Genomic DNA, 26,758 nt, shown 5'->3' on the forward strand with positions numbered 1-26,758 from the left:
CAAAACTAGGACAGAAGAGAATCGAAGCGTTTGAGATATGGCGCTACACAGAATATTGGGAATTAGGTGGACTGATAAGGTGAGGAATGAGGAGGTTCTGTGCAGAACTGGAGAGGAAAGAAATATGTGAAAAACGCTGACAACTAGAAGGGACAGAATGATAGGACATCTGTTAAGTCATCAGGGAATGACTTCCATGGTGCTAGAGGGAGCTACAGAGAAGAAAAGCTATAGAGCAAGACAGAGATTGGAATACATCCAGCAAGTAATTGAGGACGCAGGTTTCAAGAGCTACTCTGAGATGAGGATGTTGGCACGGGAGAGGAATTCGTGGCGGGCCGCATCAAACCAACCAGAAGTCTGATACACCGCCGCCCCCCCACCCCAAAAAAATATAAAATAGGCAATGGAGACGTAGATGTAGAGATGTAAAACGTATTGAGCATAAACAGGTGCAAAGACCAGTTACTGTAAGATTACACGATTCCAGAAACAACAGCGCCTTTCCGGGCGGCGGGAGCAGCGACTTCACTTATTAACTGCACACGCGACTGACGTTTGAAGCAACGCAAACGGTGCCCATACTGAGGACCTGCTGTGTGAGTTAAAAACTCGGGGAGATGCTCTCTCCACTGAAGTTTGCTTATTTCCTGCATGTCTTGTGGTTATCATGTAGTCGTCTTCTGTAAGCCCGGAAGTAGTTTTGAATATCCCAGTATATTGCTTCCTACTACGTACATAACGCGTAAACACTATGCACATAAAATCAGAGGAATTAGATCTCACTCAAAGCTTGCTAACAATCGTCGTGACTGTGCATAGGAAAAGGGGCAAGAGACAGCGGAAGAGAAAGTGCCACACATTAATGCGTCTTATAGAAGTTGATGTCGAATCTTAGCTCTGTTCAAAAACTGTCCACTTCTCTCCCAGTTGGAACGCATTTTCCGCCGTTTACAGTGATAAGGAACATTCTGAGCTAAGAATGAATGACACTTTGTAAATTGTAAATTTGTGGTAATTTCTTACGGGACCAAACTGCTGAGGACATCGGTCCCTAAGCTTACACACTACTTAATCTAACATAAACTAACTCACGCTAAGAACACCTCACACACACCTATGCCCGAGGGAGGACTCGAACCTCCGACGACGGGAGCCGCGCGGACGCTGACAAGCCGCCCGAGACCGCGCGGACCGCGCGGCTACCCCCCCCCCCACCCCCCACCCCCCCGCCCCTTCCCCCACCCCCCGCGACTGAACGACACTGTTCTTCCTACAGACAGTAAGAGAAAAAGTTCAATTAATAGAAATTTTGGGGAAGATCCAAAGAAGAGCAAAGTGTTTCATGACACTTAGCTCAGTAAGTGCGAGAAATTTAAAGAGGCAATCGACAAACAGCAGTGCCAGACGTTACTTTCTCCTACATATGTCTCGCGAAATCTCCAAGTCGACTAAATCACGGACACTAAGACCTAACCAGATGTGTGAATTGCATTGGATGCTCGGTCACAGTGAGAGAAATTGAAGTGAGAAGAAATAAAACCCCTAATCTTTGCCAGTGACATTCCTTTTTTGTCAGAGATGGTAAAGGTGTTGGAAGATTAATGGAACGGAATACATAGTGTCTTGAGATGAAGTTGCAAGCCAACTATTTTGTCAATGTTCTGTAAGTTATTTGTTCTTTGTATTTTAACCTCCCCCGATGAACCACGGCCGGCCGCGGTGGTCTCGCGGTTCTAGGCGCTCAGTCCGGAACTGCGCGACTGCTACGGTCGCAGGTTCGAATCCTGCCTCGGGCATGGATGTGTGTGATGTCCTTAGGTTAGTTAGGTTCAAGTAGTTCTAAGTTCTAGGGGACTGATGACCACAGATGTTAAGTCCCATAGTGCTCAGAGCCATTTAATGAACCACGGACCTTACCATTGGCAGGGAGGCTTGCGTGCCTCAGCGATACAGATAACCATACCGTAGGTGCAACCACAAAGGAGGGGTATCTATTGAGAGGCCAGATGAACGTGTGGTTCCTGAAGAGGGGCAGCATCCTTTTTGATAGCTGCAGGGGCAACGGTCTGGATGATTGACTGATCTAGCCTTGTAACAGTAACCAAAACGGCCTTGCTGTGCTGGTACTGCGAACGGCTGAAAGCAAGGGGAAACTGCAACCGTAATTTTTCCCGGGGGCATGCAGCTTTACTGTATGGTTAAATAATGATGGCGTCCTCTTGGGTAAAATATCCCGGAGAGTTAAACAGTCCCCCATTCGGATCTCCGGGCGAGGACTACTCAGGAGGATGTTTCATCAGGAGAACCAAAACTTTCATTCTACGGGTCGGAACGTGGAATGTTAGATAACCTAATCGGGCGGGTAAGTTAGAAAATTTAAAAAGGGAAACGGACAGGTTGAAGTTAGACATAGTTGGAAATTCGGTGGCAGGAGGAACAGGACTTCTGGTCAGGTGAGTACAGGATTATAAATACAAAATCAAATAGGGGTATTACAGGAGTGGGTTTAATAATGAACAAGAAAATAGGACTGCGGGTAAGCTACTATGAACATAATAGTGAACGCATTACCGTAGCCAAGATAGACACGAAACCCATACCTACCACAGTAGTAGTAGAATATATGCCAACCAGCTCCGCAGATGATGAAGAGACTGAAGAAATGTATGTTAACATAAAAGAAATTATTCAGATCATTAAAAGACAGGAAAATTTAATTGTGATGGAGACTGGATTTGGGTAGTAGGGAAAGAAAGAGAAGGAAAAATAGTAGGTGAATATGGACGAGGGGAAAGGAATAAAAGAGGAAGCCGCCTGGTAGCATTTTGCACAGAGCATAATTTAACCATCGATAACTCTTGGTTAAAGAATCACTAAAGCAACTGTATACGTGGAACAGACCTGGAGACGGCGAAAGATTTCGGATTTATTACATAATGGAAACAGATCTCAGAACCAGATTTTAAACTGTAAGACGTTCCAACGGGCAGATGTGTAGTCTGATCACACTAATAAATTAAGGAGATGTACCTGGATAAGCTGAAAGAACCAGAGGTTACTGAGAGTTTCAGAAGAAGCATTAGGCAACAGTTGACTAGAACAGTGGAAATAAATGCAGTAGAAGACGAATCGGTAGCTTTAAGAGATGAAATAGTAAAGGCAGCAGGGGATCTGATAGGTAAAAGACAAGGCCTAGTAGAAATTCTTGGATAACACAGGAGCCATTGAACGTGCTCAGTGAAAGGAAAAATTATAAAAAGCATCAAATGAAGCAGGCAAAAGGGAATACAAACGCTTAAGTAATTATATTGACAGGAAGTGCAAAATGGCTAAGCAGGAATGGTTAGAGGACAAGTGTAAGGATTTAGAAGCACATTTCTCTAGGGGAAAGATAGATACCGTAGACAGGAAAATTAAAGAGGCTTTTGGAGAAAAGAGAAGCAACCGTAAGAATATCAAGAGCTCAGATAGAAAACCACCCCTGAGGAAAGAAGGGAAAGCTAGAAAGTGGAAGGAGTATGTAGAGATATTGAGAGTCTATGATAGGCAGATGAACTTCAAGGCAACATTATAGAAACGCAAGAGGACTTACAGGAAGATGGATGGGAGATATGACACTGCGAGAAAAATTTGACAGAGCACTGAAATACCTAAGTCGAAACAAGGCCCCGGGAGTAGGCGACATTCCGTCAGAACTACTGATAGCCGTGGGGGAGCCAGCCATGACAGAACTCTTCCATCTGGTCTGCAAGATGTATGAGACAGGCGAAATATCCTCAGACTTCAAGAAGAACGTAGTAATTCTAATTCCAAAGAAATCAGTTGCCGACAGGTGCCAAAATTACCGAATTATAAGCTTAATAAGTCACCGTTGCAAAATTCTAACACGAATTGTCTTCAGAAGAGTGAAAAAACTAGACGAAGCCGACGTCAAGGAGGGTTACTTTGGAATCCGAAGAAATACAGGAACACGAGACGCAATATTGAATCTGCGACTTACCTTAGAAGACAGGTTAAGGAAAGGCGAACCTACGTTTCTATCGATTGTAGACTTAGAGAATGCTGTTGACAATGTTGACTGGAACATTCTCTTTGAAATTCTGAAGGCAGCACGGTAAATCACAGGGAGTGAAAGGCTATTTACAACTTGTACAGAAACCAGACGGTAGTTTTAAAAGTCGAGGGACATGGAAGGGAAGCAGTGGTTAGGAAGGGTGTGAGACACGGTTGTAGCCTATCCCCGATGTTACGCAATTTGTACATTGAGCAAGCAGTAGAGGAAAAAAAAGCAAAATTTGAAGTAGGAATTAAAGTTCATGGCCAATCAATAAAACTTTTGAGATTTGCTGATGACATTGTAATTCTGTCAGAGACAGTAAAGGACCTGGAAGAGCAAATGAATAGAAGGTACAGTGTCTTGAAAGGAAGATATAAGATGAACATCAACAAAGGTAAAACAACGATAATGGAATGTAGTAGAATTAAATCGGGTGATGCTGAGGAAATTAGACACTTACAGTAGTAGATGAATTTTGCTATCTGGGCAGCAAAATAACTGATGACGGCCGAAGTAGAGAGGAAATACTGCATAATGTAGACTGGCAATGACAACAAAAGCGTTTCGGAAGAAAAGAAATTTGTTGACGTCGAATATAGAACTAAGTGTTAGGAAGTCTTTTCTGAAGGTAACTGGAGCGTAGCCATATAAAGAAATGAAACATGTAGTTTAAAAAAATGGCTCTGAGCACTATGGGACTTAACATCTATGGTCATCAGTCCCCTAGAACTTAGAACTACTTAAACCTAACTAACCTAAGGACAGCACACAACACCCAGCCATCACGAGGCAGAGAAAATCCCTGACCCCGCCGGGAATCGAACCCGGGAACCCGGGCGTGGGAAGCAAGAACGCTGCCACACGACCACGAGATGCGGGCAAACATGTAGTTTAGACAGTAGTTTAGACAAGAAGAGAATAGAGGTTTTTGAAATATAGGCTGAAGAAGAATGTGAAGATTAGGTGAGTATACCACGTTACTAATGAGGAGCTGCTGAATAGAACAGTGGAGAAAATAAATTTGTGGCACTACCTCACTGGAACAAGGAATCGGTTGATAGGACACATTCTGAGACGGAAAGGGATCAACATCATAGTAATGGAGGGCAATGTGGGAGAGGGTAAAAATTTTAGAGGGAAACTGAGATGTAAATAAAGTAGCAGATTCAGAATGATGTAGTTTGCAGTAGTTATTAGGAGGCGAAGGGGCTTGCACGGGATAGGGTAGCACGGACAACTGCGTCAAACCCGTACGGACTGAAAAAAATGGTTCAAATGGCTCTGAGCACTATGGGACTTAACTTCTGAGGTCATCTGTCCCCTAGAACTACTTAAACCTGACTAACCTAAGGACATCACACACAACCATGCCCGAAGCAGGATTCGAACCTGCGACCGTAGCGGTCGCGCGGTTCCAGACTGTAGTGCCTAGAACCGCTTGGCCACCTCGGCCAGCCATCTACGGACTGAAGACCACAACAACAACAACATTGTAACGACAGATTGAACTGAGTGTAAATGCACACACGGATGACTAAGTGAATAATTATTATAAAATTCTTAAGAAATTGAAACAAAATGACCTGCAAGGCAGCTGTATTTGGTGAATTCTTCATTGTCACAAAGGTTTCATTGCAGTGAAACAGTGCTCTCAGGTGGAAACAGTACCACATTAGCGCACCAACACGCCCACATCGTTCGTAGTCAAGTAGCAAACCACAGAAGAGAGAAAGTCATCAAAATAAATAAACCAGAACGTCGGCGTGAATAGTGCGGTGCTGTACCTGTGGTGGTTGCAGGCGTGCAGCGCGGAGGGCGGTCAGGTGACACTGTTTTCACATGAGGACGCTGTTTTAATGACGCTAAATCAATTGTGACAATAAAGAAATCATCATTTAAAGCGGGCTTGCGTTTCATTTTACTTCCATTCAGTGTGACGTTTAACGGCTGTGGCAGCCCGAATTACAAAGTTCTATGTATTATATAATTGTTCACGCACTTCACTAGTCACGGTGGTACCACCTACGCATTAAAGATACTTCTCCTCATCCTAAATATGTCTGTTTACTGCTGTGCTTTGTGGCTACATAGTAGATAACTTATATTTTGGTTTTTGTATGAACTATGCTTTGTGAGTAGTCTGTGTTTTACCATTTCTACTATGTGGCGCAGATAACGTCAGTTTTCAATTCAGTCTCACCCCTTGGCGGCAGTTCCTGTCAGCTACTTCTTGTAAAGCTCCTTATTGAATCCTGTATTCTGTACACACCACTATATGTACACTTGTTTCTATCAGAATTATTGGTTTATACTTTCAGTTTTTCTGTTGATCCGCCAGGGTAGCCGAGAGCGCTAACGCGCTGCATCCTGGACTCGGGTAGGCGCGCCTGCCCAGGATCGAATCCGCCCGGCGGATTAACGACTACAGCCGGTGTGCCGCCCAGCCTACATGTGGTTTTTAGGCGGTTTTCCACATCCTGCTAGGTGAATACCGGGCTGGTCCCCACGTCCCCCCTCAATTACACGACTCGCAGATATTTGAAACACATTCGCACCATTTCACGATTTACACTAGACGCAGACAGCTGGGGTACACTAATTCCGTCCCGAGGGGTATGGGGTGGCGGCAGCAAGGTCATCTGGCCACCCCTTAACATTACCCATGCCAACTCCGTACTTAACCCTGCCGACCCTGCGCACAATGCGGGATAAAGGCAGTAGCGAAAGAAAATAAGAATACCTACAGTTTTTCTGTTATGTCTAGTTTTAATACAAGGTTGTTCAATTTTATTTACTGTTCCATGAAGCGCCACTGTCCTAGATTCGCGTCACCTGGCACGGAGCGATATCAGCCAAGCTTTGCAACGCCGCCCCGCTATCAGTTACATTTCAACACTGATAGTTGATACACATGACTCAATACTCTGTATGAAGTCCATTCTCTAATTTCTGATATTTCATAAAATTTACTTTACGTGGTGTGTTGTTGACTGCACTTGTAGTTATGACTTTGGATTTTTCCTTGGCAGATATTTCTGACAATGGGCAGAACCTGAAAGGCGTCAGTACATCATTTGTGAACAGAAAAGTGATTGTTCCGCACTGGATAAAGATTCAAGTCGATATAATGGTCACATATTTCGTGTGCTACTTGATGACGCACGTTAAGTTAGATCCTAGTGAACGTGTGTTACAACACTTATGTTGGCTTGAAGAGGCTTGTGCGGAATAGGCGTCGTGGAGAACAGTGTCAGACCAGGCTTCAGGCTGAAGACCACACGGACACCTGCCAGTTTCCTGATACCTGTCATATGCTTGAAGCAATCGCTCTTTGAAGGCTGTCAGTGTCTCGGAGGCAAGACGATGTACAACCCCTGGCTGGACAAATAGGCTTCGAAGCGATACGCCCCTGGGCGACCACCCGTAATAACTGTCAGTTGGCCGCCCTGGGGGAGCGCCTCGCCGCGACTAGACTTCAAAGCGATCTGTGTCGTCATCTCGCCGGCGCCCCCGCGTTCATTTTTTCAGGTCCGCCACCAGACCACCCCAGCCGGGACGCAAATAGACGGCCGGCAGACGGCAGCGCGTTCTAATTGCCGCGGGCTGCGGTAGGTAAAGCGGCGACCCCTGTCTGCCGCCGTCTTCTGTGCGACCGGCGAGATCACGGAGACGGGGCTGCTCGGGAGTACCACAACAAGAAGCGACTGGCGCACTGTGCCAATAGAGGCACCAAACACTGCCCTGCCGGCAGTCTCGCAAGGAGGGAGGAAGGAAGGAACGGGGGTGTTTGCACGAGGTACTGTCAACGTTAACGTCGTTACAAAGGGCATAGCAGCTCTGTTCACCACAGAACAAGGTCGGGATAGCCTATACGGAAGTGTAACATACACTATGTGATCAAATGTATCAAAAATGGTTCAAATGGCTCTGAGCACTATGGGACTTAACTTCTGAGGTCATCAGTCTTAGAACTACTTAAACCTAACCAACCTAAGGACATCACACACATCCATTCCCGAGGCAGGATTCGAACCTGCGACCGTAGCAGCAGCGCGGTTCCGAACTGAAGCGCCTAGAACCGCTCGGCCACTCCGGCCGGCATCAAATGTATCCGGACACACAGAAAAATTTACGTTTTTCATATTGTGTTTACTGTGTTGCCACCTACTGCCACGTACTCCATATCAGCGACCTCAGTAGTCACTACACACCGTGAGAGAGCAGAATGGGGCGCTCCGCGGAACTTACGGACTTTGAACGTGGTCAGGTGATTGGGTGTCACTTGTGTCGTACGTCTGTACGCGAGATTTCCACACTCCTAAACATCCCTAGGTCTACTGCTTTCGATGTGATAGTGAAGTGGGAACGTGAAGGGACACGTACAGCACAAAAGCGTACAAGCCGACCTCGTCTGTTGACTGATAGAGACTGCCGACAGTTGAAGAGGGTCGTAATGTATAATAGGGAGACATCTATCCAGGCCATCACACAGGAATTCCAAACTGCATCAGGATCCACTGCAAGTGCTATGACAGTTAGGCGGTGTAATGGTAATTGAATTACATAACCATTACGGCACCTCACCTCAAACTCTCGACACCAGCCATATTCTACTGTGTTTCTGTAAAATAGTTAACATATCTCTGTGACAACATTCAAATTTGATTTCATTATTGTAGAGGTACTTCGATACATCGATATGTATATATTGCAATGATGTTATTCTTATGTGTATTCTTTCTTTTGTCATTCTGATCTTTGACGTACATGTAACTCTGATTTTTGGGCGCTTAAGCGGTTATTAGAGAGTCAAGCTTTGGTCGTCACGTCAAAAAGACGCAAATTGTAGTCAGTTTATGAAATGTGAGCTTCAACAGTGAGGAAGATATTTTCAAGTATGTTTTATATTGTGAAGTGATGTTTTGGAACGAGTTACGTGATACTGCAACAAAAGTAATAAAAAAGAAGTGTAACTTAAATTCGTAGTGCTGATTACTTTTTTACATCACCATTGTCCTAACTTGCAAAAGTTTAATCTTCAAGAATGGTTTATGAAACACATCTATAAAACTTTTGAATATCGCAGAATAACACCTAGGCCTCTTTGCACCCAAGTTTGGAATCATCACTACCTAGATTTTTGACGATTGAGCCATGAGTTCACAACGAGACCAGCGTGGGAAACGCGAAAAGATGAGTGCCTATTTTACCCATTATTTCAAGAAATGACTTTATTAACTGTGTTCTAATGACACCTGCCATATAATATAACTTTGTTGTTGCCCGAAAATGCAATATTTAGCAATGTGAGCAACACTACAATCATAATTAATATTTGACCTTTGTTGCGGTATGGTTGTTAGAGCGGGAGGTGAGAAAACTTGGATTTCATGGTCGAGCGGCTTCTCATAAGCCACACTTCACGCTGCAAATGCTGAACGACCCTCGCTTTGTGTAAGGAGCGTAAAAATTGGACGACTGATCGGAGGAAAAACGTTATGTGGAGCGACGAATCACGTTACAAAATGTGGCGATCCGATAGCTAGGTGTGCGTATGGAATGTCCGGTGAACATCATCTGCCAGCGTGTGTAGTGTCAACAATAAAATTCGGAGGCGGTGGTGTAATGGCGTGGTCGTGTTTTTCAAGGAGGGGGATTGCACCCCTTGTTGTTCCGCATGGCACTAACACAGCAAAGGCCTACATTGATGTTTTAAGTACCTTCTTCCTTCCCACTGCTGAAGAGCACTGCTGAAGAGCGTCTCGATGAGAGGTTATCACGAGGTCCGAGCGGCCGAAGCCACGAGCTGCGCAAGGAGGGCCTGCGCAGAGCGAAGATACCGGGGTACTTCACCGGGGTCAGCGTCGACTACAAGCAGCAGGCCGACATACCGTCGGTTGCTTGGCAACATTCAAGTCGGACGATCGCTCGTGGCCTGGCCGCCCTCCTCTGCCTGGCTTTCATCGGCACCACTCAATAACCGCTGCGACGCACCGTGGATCCATGGAACTGCTTGCTGATAAAGGTAAGTAACATTCTGTCGTGGTGGTTTGTTTCGTTGTCTATCTGCACTCCTTCTTACTTTCTGGGTTGTACCCGACCCTTAATGTTCTAATTAATCAGCTCTTGCTCGTAAATACAGCCGGAACAATTGTACTAAGACATAGGTTGCCGTAAAACAAAAGAGAGACCTTGTGGTTAGATCTAGCTGTTAACCGGTTCATTTCTTTGTGTTGTGGACTGGCAAGACAGCCAATCCACTGTGACGGGTAGCCGAAAGGCACGCGTTTAAGCTCACGCAGGCTGGCGTGAGGTCTGGAACGGGTAAAGTAATTATACTAGCAAAAGAAGGTACGTAGCTTCTGAAATACTTAACTTTAATCCATAATTGGTGAACATCGGTCTGACGGTACATGCATCACAAGATAAATAGCAAATGATAATGGCGCCTTGCTAGGTCGTAGCAAATGACGTAGCTGAAGGCTATGCTAACTATCGTCTTGGCAAATGAGAGCGTAATTTGTCAGTGAACCATCGCTAGCAAAGTCGGCTGTACAACTGGGGCGAGTGCTAGGACGTCTCTCTAGACCTGCCGTGTGGCGGCGCTCGGTCTGCAATCACTGATAGTGGCGACACGCGGGTCCGACGTATACTACCCGACCGCGTCCGATTTAAAGGCTACCACCTAGCAAGTGTGGTGTCTGGCGGTGACACCACACTTTGATTGTAATTGCATTTCTCAGTCATTAGTTACAATCTGGTCAACCTGTTGTACTAAGCTGTTCGTTTCCGTCGTTATTGATGTATTTCAGCTGGATCTTGTGGTTCCGTCGAGTGATTTCTCTTGTAATAAGTGTTCGCAAGTGATATTCTAAGACGTTCCTTCAGATCGCTGACAATCAGATTAACCTTGAAAATATTAACAGCCAACTGTCACCAGAGCTTTAGTCAATTGTCAGAAGAGACGGGTTGGGATCCAATCGCACCTTGGTTGCCGATTGAAATTAAGAGGTTGGTTGCTTTGAAGGAAGCCTTATCATTCTCATACTGTATGCTAATTAGTTTAACCTATAAGCACAGGTGCGCGTCTTAACCACGAACCTTTCGACATACAGCTTTCAGATTAAAAGTTAAGTCATTTGTTTTGAGAAATAGAATCACTCTTGTCATCAGTGGTGCTTATGTAGTTTTCATGTGTTGCAGAAGGGCAGTTAATAAGACAGATTGTGTCCAGCGCGGTAGTAAACACCGCCGTTTCACCCGATCACGGACGAGCTCCAGGTCAGGCCGTATTGTAATCATTGTCATATTCTTAGCTGTTTTGCAGTACAGCACTTCAGATTTCTTTTGTAAAGATTAAAGGTAAGTTCAACTTAAGGTTTAAGGTCAAAAGAATTTTGCAGATTTGTTCATTTTGTTAAAAAATTTTTATGGTTAAATGCTTCGATTATCTGTAAAACACAGTTTATATATTGTTAAATAAACAGGTTGTGTGAAAAGAAAGTTATATTGGTGGGTCCTCCCACATTTTCCTTAATTCCAGTAAGTACCACGTATCACAGCTCTCAGTATCAACAAGGAAGAGGCTATTCATTTACTACAATTAGTCCACTATGTATACAACAGTTTATGGGCAGTATTACTAGTAATACAATTCTACTAATGTAATTACTACTGTGACAGTGTGTTAACAACCATAATTACTTTTTAGTTCTTTGTAAATATAAATACAGTTTACAAAATAAATTCAGAGATAGGAAAGCATCAACAAATAATGATTACAGAGACTACAAATAGTAAAGAAAGCTGTGAGGGAAGTTAGAGAAAGAGAAAATTTGTCCCTGAAATTGTAACTGTTTCAGAGGCAAGCTCTCGGAAAACTTCGAGCCTGTCGTCACCGGAGCAGCTTTAGAATTATTTGGTTTTACAACTGACAGCTTTTGCTTTACACACTAGTTTTGCTTCATTAATTGTGTTATGAATTAATCCTAATGTAAAGTTTATTACAGACCTTTTTATGCTATTTAATTTGTTCTATTGTTAGGTTTTTTATATTACATTGGTATTTTGACCTCGTAAGGATAGTTACATTGATATTTGAATGTCACGTTCAGTTTCTGCAACTGTTACTTCAACCGATTCAATGTCATTGTTAGTGTCTGTGTCTGTATCGTGCCACATGTTCCGTTGTCGTGCTTGTGCTGAGTTCTGCAGTTCTCTTAAGTATGGTTTATTTTCTGTGTGAGCTTCATCAAGGGTTTGAAATACGTCATCTGCTAATCTGTTCAGGATGTGCCATTTGTTCTGATCTCTTCGTGTGTATGCTAGGTCTTGTAATTCTACATTCGGTCTAGGAGTTTTAATGTGCCGCAGTGGAGGACTACATGTTCAGCGGCGCCATGTTCGCCACATTCACAAGTGTCAGTTTCTCTTAGACCTACACGACGGAGACTGGCAGCGTATGGGCTATGGGTCTTGTTAAGTCTAGCTACTTTATGCATTATTGTCATCGTTTTGTCAGTAATTAGTCTTGCGTATTCATTGACTTTAATTTGTTGTCCAGATGTATTCCAAGGTATCTAGTTACTTCCTTTTTGTTAGTTGAGACATTGTTTAGTTTCACTGTAGGCTTCCTTTTAAGAGTCCTCTTTAATAACAGGTACACTTTTTTGTTAGCTGTTATAGATAGTTCATTATTTGTGTACCAATTGTTAACACTTTCAAGGAGTTTCAGTCGTCTTTGTTTCTAATTCTAGTCTTGAATTTGCTGAGACTACAACCATCAGGTCGCTCCCTGAGTTCCCTGTGCTAAAGCACGAATGATCGTGTCAGAGCCATAACTGTGCGGCGTCTGCGTAGCGTCACGTAGCGAAGTGGCTCCGAGTGCAAGAAGGCGGTGTGGTTGCCGCCGACCATCCTACACTGTGGCGGCAGAGGGCACTCGTGGTAAAGAGCCTCTGGAGGCGTGGCTAGCGGACGCGCACCATTGGGTCTTCCAGATCCCGCACAATTGCTGTGGGTGTCTACATTTCCATTGCCAACTATATGACGCCCACTGTTAGTCGAGGAACAGGTAGATATGTTGATGCGGTCTTCACTTCGAAGTCTTGTTTGACGCAGCTCTCCACCCTACACTGCCCCTCTCTGCATTACCATTGCAGCCTACATGCATTTGAATCTGCTTACTATATTCAGGCCTTAGTCTCCCTCTACAATTTTTACCCACCACACTTCCTTTCATTACCAAATTGATGATTCCTTGAGGTCTCAGAATATGTTCTCTCAACCAGTTCCTTCTTTTAGTCAACTCTTGCCATAAATTTCTTTTCTCTCAGTGTGATTCAATACCTCCTCATCAGTAATTAAATCTACTGAGCAAATGTTCAGCATTTTCCTGTAGCACCACATTTCAAAAGCGCCTGTTATCTTCTTGCTTGAAATTTTTGTTTTACGCATTACACTTCTGTACAAGGCAACACTTGAAAGGTATGTGCTAAGGTCTGACCAGGGTAGATCCAGAAAATTCCACCGCAAGGTGGAATGAGTATAATATCTTTGAGTACGAGGCTCTTTGATGGTTAAGATAGCCGGTTGCGAGCAGTAAAAGACTCAGTACTCGCAGCTAGGTGCCCGGAAGAAGCAGACGTCTAGTGACAGCTTTAAGGTAGGATTCGCGCTACGCAGTTTTCGGGTTGTACACTAAGAAAACTTTAGCACGTTAATGGAAGAAGCTATAAAATAATTTCAAAATGTTTTTTGTTAGAAAATGTAGGGAGTTAGGATTTGCATGTCCAAGTTTTGAAGCAGTACCGTAAGTGCTTTGAAAATTTTTTTGTAAGAGTGATTTGTGCTGCAAAAATGTTGGAAACGGTAGTTTTTGTACATGACTTAAATTTTTAACTATATATATATATATATATATATATATATATATATATATTTTGAGATCAACTTTGTGTTTAAATCTAAAAGCCTGAATCATAATCCACATCCTTTGCTTGTATTGAATATGAAAATGAGCAGTAAAGTAAAGTTACCCACCAAATGAATGAACGTAAAGAAAATGAGACCTCTATGCAATATATATGTGCAGTTCATGGTCTGAAATCGATTTTGGTATAACTAAAGTTATCAGAGCAAAGTTATTTCAAATAACTAATTTTATGCCATTGCACAACTGGCATTATTCAAGTCAAGATATAATTTCATTAAGTAAATATCAATTTTACAGTACCATCTTAATGCCATTGCACAAACGGCATTATTCTCTTAAACTTGATTGCTGAGTCAAATACAAGCTTCATTGCTGGAAAATGGAGGAGTGCAAGGAAACAATTTCGAAGACGCAGTAAGATGCAGGTTTGTTGAATAATTATTTTGGAACAATTTTATTATTGATACTTTCACTAATCAAAAAGGAAACGATTTTGGGTAAGATACTTTCACCTTTAAAGATAATTTTGGACATGATACTTTCACACTCCAGGAAATATCTCTACGAAAGGATTCCTTTCTCTCACATTTATATTACATTTTAACGAATTCCGTTTTTTGAAAAACGCCTTTTAGTCCGCGTTTTATATTAACTTTGACCGTCATCAGTTTTTTTCGCTTCGGAGTCAGAAAGTCTCATCTATTTTATTTAGAGCCTCGTTTCCTAATCAAATTCTCCGAGAATCGCATGATTTAATTCGTATGCAGTGTTGGCATTATGCTAGATCAGGATACCATATTTTTATTTATTTATTTATTGCCAAATTATAGACCTGTTACCTGATGTTTTAAAACAGGTCGTACATCTTACTATTTTCATTATTCACCTTTTACAGTTTTCTTTTCTTTTATCTACAACATCTACAAAGAATAATACTTTCCAAAATAACAATTTGTGGTTGAAATATAAAGAAGAATATAAAAAGTTAAGAAGAATATAAAAAGATAATACGATAGAGGAGAGCTTTGTTAGTACCATCGCCGAATGTGACTGATGGTGAACACACACACACACACACATACAAATGGTTATTAATACAGGAATAGTATTGCTTATCCTATTTATTACTAATCATATTTATTAACTTTAGATGCACATCCGTGTACAACATTTTGTGATTTCTTGGCTAGATCGCCAGCACCTTATGCTTATTTACTGTCACATCTCGGCTTCCTCCTCCTGTTCCTCCTCATTGTCACTGTTTTCGCTGTCACTGTGGGTATCGCTGTCAACCCTCTGGATATTGTTGTTACGTTGCACATTGGCATATCTGTTGTGTACTCTTCATTTGTTGTTTTTGAAAAACTGTTCGTCAATACGTTTAATTGTGCCCGTTGTTTTCGTCTCCTATTGCTATCTATATCTGTATCTGTGTAGTATAAGTGTAGTGTATGTCCGTTGTTCGCTCAGTGCCCGCAGAAAAAGACAATGTGTTCTGGGGAACCTTACATGTTCATGTAGGCGTCTGTTCAGACTCACGTGGTTCAAGTGCGTGGGATAAGGTCCGTGTCTGGTTAAGCAATGTACCATACCGCTGCTGGGATATGTTTCATTCTCAACCGCTCCCTCATGCCGGGGAGGAAGTAGTGCAGTCTACGTCCCTTATAACTTACATCCCACTCACCTCGCCATGTATCCAAACGCCAGCTTTTAAAGTGACGTATCGTCTTTACCGGCACACCTGTTATTGTGTGTAACTTATCTAGTCTCCCCATCTTTAACCAGTGACTTGCAGCTCTGTATTTCATCGGGATATCTGTGGGGTATATTCCAAGCACCACACACTTTCTCTGCCCTCGTCCGACCGATGCTTTGTTGGTGACCACGTGCGGTCCATGTGCCCACGTACTAGCTGCGAAGCTGGAGCGCACAGTGGTACGTCCGTATGGCTGGTAGAGGTAATCTGTACGTTTTGAATTTGGCCACACCAGTTTGTGTAGTATTTTTTCTGCTTTGCCTGTCGTTAGCCTTATGTGTTCATGGAAATTCAATTTTTCATCTATGTGTACCCTAAGATAGCACGTAACGTGTGCTCGTTTGATGTTTGTGTCCACGATTTTAACCGATGGATTCCTTTGAAGTGGTGCTTCCAGTAATGCGTAAGTTGTTTTGTTTACGGCTATCCTGAGTTTATTGTTGTGACACCATTGTGTAATTGTTTGTAGTATTCTACTGGCTTTCTCTTCTAACTGGGCTCTGTTGTTTGCAGTGACTACAACTAAGAAGTCATCTGCGTAGGCGACAATTCCGTCTGACCTGTCATCCCTAGCCAGAAGTTGTAGCAGGGGTTCGATTGTTAGGTCTCAGAAGATGGGGCCGCAGATCGACCCTTGAGGACAGACTTTGGTAATTCTTTTAATTACTTTCCGGCTGTCTATCTGCCACTCGACTACTCGGTGTTTACAGTAGTCTAGAAAACGGTTGTACTGTGACTGCGGTACCTCCGGATGTCTTAACCTTTGAAACACTGCGGGCATTCCATATACAAAAGTGTAATGGAGATGCTCCAGAAACTTAGATGGGTAAGTTTACAGACAGGAGACACTGTGAAACTGAAATCTATATCGACCGATGTCTTGAAGAAATAATTCTAGGGCATCGCGCTTTATGCGAGCTTTAAAATTGAGCGATATTTCCACGTCATACCACGACACATTATCGGTTGAAGATCGCCTGGTTATGACATCTCACAGTGACGTTTCATTCTTGACACACACATCCAGTGTGACAACAGAGAAATTTGCCACACTCTTCAGCCGAGTGACTGTTCCAGCCCCAAGAAATCTATTTCCTCACTTTTGCCATTAGTTTCCTCTGTCCTGATTGGAAGTGTCTGAGCGTTTACATGTATCGTGCCGATGGTTATGATGGATGCCTGTGCTGTTTATACTTAATGAGAGGCAGCACTGGCCTCGCATTCGGAAGGACAGTAGTTCGAATCTCCTTCCGGCCATTTATATTTCGATCTGTTGTGATTTCCCCAAACCATCGACCTTGCCGCAGTGGTAGCGCCGGTTGTCGTCAGATCGCCGAAGTTAAGCGCTGTCGGGCTGGGCAAGCATTTGAGTGGGTGGCCATCCGGTCTGCCGAGTGCTGTTGGCAAGCAGGGTGCACTCAGCCCTTGTGAAGCAATCTGAGGAGCTATTTGATTGAGGCGTAGCAACTCCGTTCTCGTAAACTGACATACGACTGGGAGAACGGTGTACTGACACATGCCCCTCCATATCCGCATCCAGTGACATCTGTGGGCTGAGGATAACAACGCGGCCTTCATGGCATGTTCCGGGGATGTTTTAGTGGTTTTTCCCAAATCGATTATGCCGAATGCTGGGATGATTCCTTCGAAAGGCAGGACCGACTAGTTTTCAAATTCTGGCCTATTCCAGCTTTTGTTTCGCGTCTAATGACCACTTTATCGACGAGGCAATAAATTTCAGTCTTCCTTCCTTTCTTTTTTGTATTGTTTAGTTTCTTGTTTCTGTTGTTATGTCAGCGTTAGAACTATCACTGGGGAATAGTCTACCTCCCTGTCTCCCAAACCAGCACGCTGCGCTTTATACAAGCAGGTCGGCTTATGTTTTACCACGAGTTACACTAGTTCTCTTCTGCGTGACTGATTCTGTTTTTCCCTTCCATCAGCTGAGCCCGACACAGTAGTGAATGAAGAGAAATTTGTTACTTGCTTTTCTGTACACAGAAACTCTGTGGTGATAAACAACTGCCTACGAAAGACTTGTTTCGCAACTCAGTTGTCTGAGGTTTCACTGAAGGAGAGCTATTACATATGATCTTAGCGTCTTGACAGTTGGCAGCAACGCGAGTGTTCTCACACTGTCAACTGACGCCCACTTGCCTCCGGTCGGCGGCCGGTCGCCTCGCCGCCGCCCCCGCCGCCGCGGCGGTCGGCAACTGTACTTAGCGGCGTAAATACTTCCCACGGAAGGCACGATCGCGCGTTCGCCAACAATGGGCAATTCATTACGCCGGCCGTTCGTCCAGAGCGGTCGGTCGGTCTACAGAGCAACACAGGCGGACAGCACTGGCAGCGTCTCTTCCGGAACTCCAGCTTCTGCACCATTTTAATGTGTCTTTTTGCACTACGTGGTATAACTACCACATGGCACAACCACCACATGGTACAACTAGAGAGCCTATACAGGGTGTTACAAAAAGGTACGGCCAAACTTTCAGGAAACATTCCTCACACACAAAGAAAGAAAATATGTTATGTGGACATGTGTCCGGAAACGCTTACTTTCCATGTTAGAGCTCATTTTATTATTTCTCTTCAAATCGCATTAATCATGGAATGGAAACACACAGCAACAGAACGTACCAGCGTGACTTCAAACACTTTCTTACAGGAAATGTTCAAAATGTCCTCCGTTAGCGAGGATACATGCATCCACCCTCCGTCGCATGGAATCCCTGATGCGCTGATGCAGCCCTGGAGAATGGCGTATTGTATCACAGCCGTCCACAATACGAGCACGAAGAGTCTCTACATTTGGTACCGGGGTTGCGTAGACAAGAGCTTTCAAATGCCCCCATAAATGAAAGTCAAGAGGGTTGAGGTCAGGAGAGCGTGGAGGCCACGGAATTGGTCCGCCTCTACCAATCCATCGGTCACCGAATCTGTTGTTGAGGAGCGTACGAACACTTCGACTGAAATGTGCAGGAGCTCCATCGTGCATGAACCACATGTTGTGTCGTATTTGTAAAGGCGCATGTTCTAGCAGCACAGGTAGAGTATCCCGTATGAAAACATGATAACGTGCTCCATTGAGCGTAGGTGGAAGAATATGGGGCCCAATCAAGACATCACCAACAATGCCTGCCCAAACGTTCACAGAAAATCTGTGTTGATGACGTGATTGCACAATTGCGTGCGGATTCTCGTCAGCCCACACATGTTGATTGTGAAAATTCACAATTTGATCACGTTGGAATGGAGACTCATCCGTAAAGAGAACATTTGCACTGAAATGAGGATTGACACATTGTTGGATGAACCATTCGCAGAAGTGTAACCGTGGAGGCCAATCAGCTGCTGATAGTGCCTGCACACGCTGTACATGGTGCAGAAACAACTGGTTCTCCCGTAGCACTCTCCATACAGTGACGTGGTCAACGTTAACTTGTACAGCAGCAACTTCTCTGACGCTGACATTAGGGTTATCGTCAACTGCACGAAGAATTGCCTCGTCCATTGCAGGTGTCCTCGTCGTTCTAGGTCTTCCCCAGTCGCGAGTCATAGGCTGGAATGTTCCGTGCTCCCTAAGACGCCGATCAATTGCTTCGAACGTCTTCCTGTCGGGACACCTTCGTTCTGGAAATCTGTCTCGATACAAACGTACCGCGCCACGGCTATTGCCCCGTGCTAATCCATACATCAAATGGGCATCTGCCAACTCCGTATTTGTAAATACTGCACTGACTGCAAAACCACGTTCGTGATGAACACTAACCTGTTGATGCTACTTACGTGCTTGATGCTAGTACTGTAGAACAATGAGTCGCATGTCAATACAAGCACCGTAGTCGACATTACCTTCCTTCAATTGGGCCAACTGGCGGTGAATCGAGGAAGTACAGTACATACTGACGAAACTAAAATGAGCTCTAACATGGAAATTAAGCGTTTCCGGACACATGCCCACAATACATCTTTTCTTTATTTGTGTGTGAGGAATGTTTCCTGAAAGTTTGGCCGTACCTTTTTGTAACACCCTGTATAGAGAAAGAGTGGCCATAGGTGAAGTTGCCCGTAATTGGTTAATTATCTTTGGCGCCATTTTTCTGCCAAACGTCTCTCGCGCTTCCTATGTTCTCCGTGCTTTTTGAGTTGAATTGAAGTTCAGAGGACTTTTGGAAAAGATTAAAAGGTATTTGAATTATTGAGCGACTTGTTATGCGTTGTGCATGCGTGTTCGATTTAGTTGTAGATCGTTTTTTAGTACGTAATTGGCGTTTGCGATCTTAAATACAAGTTGAAATAATGAAGCGTTTTGTGATGAAGTAGGTGGGCCTACATGTTTGAAGAAAACACGTTAGTAATTGTACAGTATTGTTTTTGACATCTGTAATTCGTTCTGCAGACGTTCGTAAACGAGGCCAGGTTGTGCTGCATTTGGTTGCTCCGAATCAGAACACTAGGCATTATCTTCGTTTCAGTATTATTGCCTGACTGTTGACGCAGGCAAGTTGTAGGCACGTTTTCCGCAGTAGTCGTGGTTGCTGAAACATTATTTGTAGTAAATAATTGTAGGTACTCTTGAAGACAGTTTTTAATAGGCCTACTTACTGTGGGGTAGACGGGATACGATAATTTTCTTGTTATATTTGGTTGTTATTACAGTAGCCTACATTTAACATTACCTGATTTTTGTGATCTTTTTCGTTTGTTATCTACGAGAGGTATTCAGTATATATATATATATATATATATATATATGAAAGAAAGTCTTAAGCAGTTGTTTATTTGTGACGTGCAACAAGTTTGAAGACGTGACAAGAAGTACTAATACGTCTCACACTTTTTGCAAGTCACAAGTAAACAACTGCTTACGACTTTCTTTCATCTGACGTAATACAGATACGTTAAATCTTTAGCGTTATGCACTTCCGATACAAAACAAATGCTATACACTACATTTTTTTATTTGCGTTACTTTCATTGTAATATGTCTAGTAATCGAACTTTAAAGGAGATAAATGCAAGTAACGATAATTTTTTACAGCCATTGTATCAAATTTTCCTGTGATGTACGTAGTAGGCTACTATGAGTATATTATAGCTGTAAAGAAAGGCATTTAACGAATGATTTCGGCATATTGTCTTGTACTTTTGATTCGGTGAGTGTGTACTCCACTACTCCACTACCGGCCATTCAAAAGTGCCGCCCGCAGTTTGGCAGAAAAATGGCCGCCGTATCGTCCGGTTGACCACTCTCTCCCTATACAGGCTCTCTAGGTACAACTAACTACATTCATTGTAACAGAAGGTGTTTATATTAAACAGCAGTATCCATCCAAAGATAATACGAGAAACTTTTCGCGCTGAAAGGATATTTTTTTTAAAAATCTGAAATTCAATTCCCATTTGAAAACGGAGTCCTATTGGCAAGGCCAGAGGTTCAGAATAATGTGGCTACCAAGGTATCAGTTGAGCAGACATGTAGGAAACAGATGCCGCAGGAAGTTTGACAGTAGAACCGTGGTTGGATGTAAAGAAGTGTCGCGGCGTCAGGTTCTATTAAGAATTTCGAACGTGAATTATTAGTAAAAGACCATGATCCATTTTTAATTAGGACACATGCGATTTCCTTGGCCACGTCGGAAATCGAAGTAATGATGAAATGGAGAATAATTGAGCCTTGCACCAGTTGCTACAACAGCCCAATAACAGCATTAAAAGAACCTACTGGACATATACTACTGGCGTATTAATAAAAGCCTTGTAACAGAAAGAACTGGACCGTTAATTATTGATGATATCCTGGCAGGTTCGCCAGTATGATGGTTCTCTTGTCCTGCAGCCTTTTATGTTCCTCGGGTGCAGGTCGTCGATCAACCGACAGGCCTCAGGAAACCTTTCAAGATATAATCAGCAACTCAGCGAGAAGTGACACAAAATGGGCCTCTAATAGAACCCCTATAACTACTAACATTTTACTAATCGTTCATAAGCCCAGACTTGTATCAATGAAATCTGACTATTCCAGTACACGAAAAATTACCGCAGTTAAAGACTAGTGACACTGTCACCAAGTAAGTAAACTGTTACTCGTGTAAACTCCTCTTAAATCTATATCAAAACTGTCTCTAATTAAGCTTGAGTTCAAATTATGGCAATGTGCCTCATCACTATTCAACAGAGGAAGTCACAAAGTACAAATTACTAATCACTTCCAGCAGAATTCAGAAACAGCATCTCCATATTTTCTGGTAATATATACATCATTGTAACACTGAAGACCCCTAACCATATCGCAATTTAGATACAACGCTGCACAATAAATTCACAATTCTAGCTGGGTGGTGTATAGAGTGGTACAATGTTTTAATAAAGTCCAGGAATTATCGGAATGGGGCGGAATTCGATAGATGTGATGCAAATACGCAAAACAAATTATTACTGTTGCAAAAAAATTGAATGATTTAGTCAAAAACAAACAGGTTCACAAATTGAGCAAATCAATAACGCGTTGGTCCTCCTCTGGCCCTCATGCAGGCATTTATGTAAAGGGTGTACAAAACAAAAGTAAGGGGTCTCCAGGATCTAAGAGTTCGAATCCAGGATGCAGCAGCATCGGCTATTCCTCAAGATGTGCTTCAGAATGTACTCAGATCTGCTCTTCAACGATGGAAGCAATGCTTTGAAATGGATGGATACTACGCAGGAGGGCACTGAAAGTGTATATTTAGATTGACAGTAAGCATGCTTGCGCGTTATGTAAATGCAAGCTTTATTTCTTAGAAATGGAACGAGCCTTTATGCCCATCCTGTAATCAGAAAACTTTTTGAAGCACATACAGCCTTTCTTCCTTTAGGTACGTAATCATTTCGATCTGTAATGTCTTGCATATTATTCAGCGAAATATTTTAGGTGCTATTTTCACAACCACTTGCCGCAGGTGACACAAAGTCGAGTACGGGGTTGTAAATTAGGCTTTAACTGCGTGCCGCAGACCACGAAACAACACATCCGGCCAAGATAAATGCGGCTGAACAATAGGACGGAATGATGGGGGAGGGGTGGGGGGGGGGGGGGGGGGGGGAGGGAGACACTAGGTGTGTGGGGGACAAAGGGGTGAGGAGGGAGGAGACAGTTTCGGAACAGCGAACTGCCAGGTGTGACAACGCGTGGCCTAACCAAGCCTATGGCCCTTACAGGCAAAGCTTTTCAGAGAGTTTGAATCGTTTTGTTGAAGACACTGTGAAATAATCCTACTTCCTCACTTTTTTGCTGAAGAGATCGTCTTCTTTCTAATTATTTATTTTCGTATGTACGTGTTCCAATGAACTTCACTTCTTTTGCGGAATTATGTAAAGTGTAACGTAATCGAAGACTATTACATTGTCTCTCATTAGTACTAACCTCAAATATTCTGTTGAAGAGATTCTTTCGTAACAAATTTTACAGTCTCGAAATTTTTTATTTATTTACTTATTTTCTGTTCTGCAACTATTTAAAAATGTTATTGGTCATTACCTGGCAAGACTTTTAAAATACTTCATTGTGAAAAAATGGTTCGAATGGCTCTGAGAACTATGGGACTTAACATCTATGGTCATCAGTCCCCTAGAACTTAGAACTACTTAAACCTAACTAACCTAAGGACATCACACAACACCCAGTCATCACGAGGCAGAGAAAATCCCTGACCCCGCCGGGAATCGACCCCGGGAACCCGGGCGTGGGAAGCGAGAACACTACCACACGACCACGAGCTGCGGACATTACTACTTCTCCAGTGGTATGTTTCTCTTAGAAAAATAGATTTCAGAGATCGAGATTTCTTATACACACTACTAAAAGTAATAGGCCATTTTCCACACATTTTCTCATTTTATTATTAATAATGTTATCTGATACCCACATCCAGTCAACACAAGGTCCTCAATACAGTACTCTTCACGAACATGCTCTACACATTACTACTCTTTACCACCAAGTAAATAACTTCGAGCGATGTCACATAAAAAAGATCGTGGTTATAATGTTAACAACAGTAGACTATTCACGTGCTACATTCTTCCATTATTCTGTATATATTTCAATAATCAGTAACAATAATAATAACAATATTTAGAACTCTAAATGTTATTTTAGCATCACAAATTTTGAAATTAATTAATTAAAATACAAAACGACAAAATTTTCAAAATATTCCCACCATATGTGGAGCGTATATGAACTATATGGAGTACATAGACAATCACAATAAAATAAGTAAACACAGAAAAAATGAGGAATAGAACTCATTATGGGTAGCATTGAAAAATGAGAATCAAGTAAAGAGGAGAACTATTGAAGTGTGTTTGGTTATTCAGTACTAAATCAGGAGTTTGGGTCAAATGTCTATGTACTCAGTATACATGGTGTTAAAAAAAGTGTCGAATATTTTGAGAGGTGGTAATAGCCATCAAAACAAGGAAAAAACCTCCAGCAAATATGTGCTCTGAAATGCATACCTTAAGAGCTGTGAACACTTACTCATTTTCGATCCCATGAAATGTATCTGTTTTACTGAACGCTCCATGCTTTTCATATTTTTGGAGGAGGTAGTAAGGAAACAAGAAAAAGGTGCCTAGTAACATTGGCTCTAAAATGTATACCTTCATCGCTATGAGCACTTTTTCAAGGGATGTGTTTCACAGTATCGAAAATGCTCTTAGGTAAGGTATGCATTCTAGAACCCATGGTTATTCCACTTTTTTCCTTGTTTTGATCGTTACTACCACCTCTCAAAGCATTAGATAACATTTTTGAACACCCTGTATTCTCTTGTTAGAACTGTCATTTCTGTCTCGTACTCTGTTGGTGTATCACCTTCCATGTATACTACCTCTTACAGCTATTCTTCAGTACTCTTGTACTAATTTTATTTTCTTAGAATAGTTATTCTGATTTTAGTTGGTAAATAGGCACGGCTTTTTCGAGTTTAGTATTACTGTTCTTTTTAGTCCGTCCCTTTGATATTTATGTATTGGTCAGTTTCAACATTTTGATTACATTACCGCTGCACTCAATAAAGAAACTTAATTTCTATTCTTCACCAAATAGCAGCTGTCTTTTCGTGGTAAGCCAAGTGTAACATAGCTGTACCTCCCACTCTTTGGTTTGTTAACATATTTTCGTGGCTGTAGGACTCGAGTTTGGTAGCTTTATTGAAAGAAAACGCTTCGTAACGAAATAAACGTTGCCATGTGTCTAATATGAACATGTGTCTCCTATACTTTTCAAATATTAGAGCTGTTCATTTGGCAAATGGAAGATGTCATTTTGAAATAATAATAGTACAAGTCAGTTTCCTCTGTTTTCTTGTCCGCTTAGCTCGTAAAACTGTTCCCTAACAATGCCTAAATTCATCTAGTCTTGTGTTTAAGTTCAGCTCGCTTCACAATAATTCTGAGGTAATCATTATTATGTTGAATTTCCACATTTATTAAACAGGTATCACTGATCACGTTTACGTCTTGGTGTCAATATGTTCCTTCACGAAGGTTACTAATTAATAAACACGTAACTACTCAAGCCACAAATCTCGTGACTAATTCCTCTCACCTTTCCGCGAAATTAATGGATTACTCAAACACTTTTCTCCTACGAAACAAAGTAACTTTTATAACTCTTATTTATACTTTCTAGCAAATTCTTTGCATGGCCTGTGAAAGAACACGCATTGCTGAAACCAAAAACTCTATTGCACACACTGAGACGCCGTGTCACCTCTATCGCCTGGATATTGTTGACACTATACAGCAAGACAACGCCCCCTGCAGAGGAAAAGCGCGCTCAGCTTCGAAAATTCCAGAAACCAAGACTAAGCTAGAAGTTCAGTATCGCTACGTCATGACATCAATCATATCAGTACCCCTTACAACTGTCAAAAATGACTCTTTCTCTGTGTTCGTAGCTCACTCTGGATGTTTAACATTTTTTTGCGATGTTATCCACGATTATTGCCCTATCTCTACTGACGACAGTTAGTGAAGGAAAGGAAACGCTTACAGCCGTCTTCATAATCTTATTTATTGTGTAGCTACCAGTTTCGGTGATTCAGTGCGCCATCTTCAGGTCTTGGTTGACACTGAAGGGGTTATCAGGATCCATGTATACGATCCATCAATGGTCAATATGACTGGTTTATGCAGACTATCTGTAACTGTGATTATGTCTCTCCAACCATCAAATGTCAACAGATGACAGTTGGTGGTTGGAGAGACGACATCACAGCTTTTCGTTCATCAGTATGAAGTTGTTCTGCCAAGAAGCGACAGAAAAATCCGTTAACACAGTGAAGTTACATGCTGACTGACGTTTCCCTCACACATTTCTCCGGTGCTGTAACCCGGAAAACCACTGGGACTTCTGCGATAACTCAAGAAGACTCACACAGCGACTCTGAGCGACTAAATGTCGGAATTTCTTCAAGTGTAACATACAAAGCGCTAAGCAATTTAAGCATTGTCACGACCCTTTGTTCTTATAATTTTTCAGCCTGTTGCAAGTATACTGTCTGTTGGAGTTAGTTTTGAGTAGAGGGCAGGAGAATAATTGTGGCCTAACATTCCAGGTGAAGAAATTTAGCATTTAGAGTTTTCAAATGCTGTCACCTGCTAACGATGCTACAATTACGGCTACAAATGAGAAAAGATACCAGAACACCCAACTGTGTCTCCAAGTTGAAACGTACTTGCGGAACACAACGATGCAACGCTACACACTTCGTTAATAAAATAAATGCGTTTGACGGTTTCAAGCCGAAGAATGAGATGCACTGGGTTAGCAATCAACTGCAGATAACTTTTGATGGATTATGGCCTTGGACGACGCTACCCAACATTTACTTGACGACGCTCAATACGAAGCCGAAAGTTAGCACTTGAGGGCTATAAAGACTCTGTAAATTCGACGATCCTGAAGACGAAATGCAGTACTGAGGATCTACTTTCAGATGCCACGGCCTACTGGATG

The sequence above is a fragment of the Schistocerca serialis genome, chromosome 9 (assembly GCF_023864345.2).
Source record: "Schistocerca serialis cubense isolate TAMUIC-IGC-003099 chromosome 9, iqSchSeri2.2, whole genome shotgun sequence".
NCBI classification, from domain to species: domain Eukaryota; kingdom Metazoa; phylum Arthropoda; class Insecta; order Orthoptera; family Acrididae; genus Schistocerca; species Schistocerca serialis.